Source organism: Ornithorhynchus anatinus, chromosome 6 (genome assembly GCF_004115215.2).
Source record: "Ornithorhynchus anatinus isolate Pmale09 chromosome 6, mOrnAna1.pri.v4, whole genome shotgun sequence".
NCBI lineage: Eukaryota > Metazoa > Chordata > Mammalia > Monotremata > Ornithorhynchidae > Ornithorhynchus > Ornithorhynchus anatinus.
In genome coordinates, this window is record NC_041733.1 from 7,442,637 (window position 1) to 7,444,389 (window position 1,753).

The following is a 1,753-nucleotide window of genomic DNA, read 5'->3' on the forward strand; positions in this document are numbered from 1 at the left end:
ATTTAGATAATAGATTTATATAAACCTATATATAATATATAATTATGATATATGTAATTATAATGTTCTAATATATAATTGTAAATATAATATATTTATATATATCCTTGATTCTATTTATCTTAATTAGGTTGTCTTGTTTTTGTTTTGTTCTGTTTTGCTTTGCCATCTGTCTCCCCCGTTTAGACTGTGAGCTCGTCGTTGGGCAGGGATTGTGTCTATCTGTTGCTGAATGGTACATTCCAAGTGCTCAGTACAGTGCTCTGCACATAGTAAGTGCTCAATAAATACTATTAAATGAATGAATGAAAATCCTGAAAGGGGTAATAACGAAGGTGAACTAATTGTCTTATATCTGATTTCAAGACCTAAGCCTTTAAAGTGGCAAACCAAAGTCTACTTTCTGTGTCCGATATGTGGGTGACCTATTCCTCAAATAACTTCATTCAGCTGGAGACCCGAACGAATTCTTGTCTCACCTTGAGCATATAAACACGAAAATCATTTCCACTGTGGACAAAATCCCTGGTGACTTTTCAGGATACTGAATTTACAGAAAAATTTACACTCACAGACATCTGCCACATCATCAACTGTTCTTCCAGACCAAAACCACTCAATAGGGTGCCGAACTGTACATTCTAAGCACTTAGTACAGTGCTCTGCACATAGTAAGCGCTCAATAAATACTATTGAATGAATTAATGAATAGGGGAACACCCTCATTACAGATGACTCTAAAAGTAATCACAGAAGGTGGACAGTCTGAAGAGGAGTCTATGATCAGACGTCTTCAACTGTGCCCTTAACAAAGCCATAAACAGGGGACCACGGAGGAGCTGAGCCCGACATAACAACATTCCTCCTGCATGCAGGTGGACTGGAGATAGGCCTGTTAACATCCTGAAAAACACATGGAGAGAAGAAAATTCTCAACCATTTAGGAAGAGGAAAAACATGCAGAGATCTAGTAAAGACTCCACCTGTCTGAAAGCCCAGAGAAATATGAGTGCATGGACGTTAGGCCCCCAAACCAGATCAAAGTTATCTTTCCAGTGTCACACTGGAAATTTTTGAAGAGAATAATGGAACCTTTTTACCAGCATCACACTTAGTCAATACATTCCAGAAAGGGAGCACAACTTGAACTCTGAAGGCATTCAAGCTGACTCCTTAATGCACCACTAAGAAGCCGATCATCACAGTTGCCATTCGAATCGAGAAATGATCCACCTGTCTAAGCAAACATTCAATAGACAAAGATCACCTCAAGTCTGAAAACACTTCAGGATGAAGAGAATCTCAACAGAGTATGAAAATCACCGAAAGCACCCTTAAACCTCTCCTCTCAGGGTGGCACCTGGAGAGTTTCCAGTCCTCTACCAGTCTGGACTATGGGAGGGAGAGTCAAGCAGAGGCCTATCCATTCCATTCCTAGCTTCGGCAGTGGCTAGCGAGTGGAAGGTGATCTGCTACTAGTCAAAATTCATCTGGGCTGAGCAGCAATGGCATGGAAGAGAGTCAAGGGTGAAGATTCAAGTATACTGTGCGGAAGAAGACAAAGGTAAACCACTTCCGTATTTTTACCAAGAAAACTCTATGGATACACTAAGAGAATGATTGCAGATGGCGCTGGGGTGCTCTGGGACAGAGGTGGCCATAACTTCTCTATGGGTCGAAGACAATTTGAAAGCATAAGACAAGACCCTTAAGCCTGGAGTATGCACAGATTTAACATCCCCTTCCGCTCCAG

At 40.9% G+C, this 1,753-nt stretch overlaps 1 non-coding gene across 1 annotated transcript; it reads left to right on the forward strand.

Moving 5' to 3' along the window:
• The first annotated feature begins 1,342 nt into the window (after window positions 1–1,342).
• On the forward strand, window positions 1,343–1,480 carry LOC114813024. The gene has a single exon (XR_003760635.1). It is a non-coding gene; the product is annotated as a small nucleolar RNA SNORA7 (small nucleolar RNA).
• The last annotated feature ends 273 nt before the right edge of the window (window positions 1,481–1,753 follow it).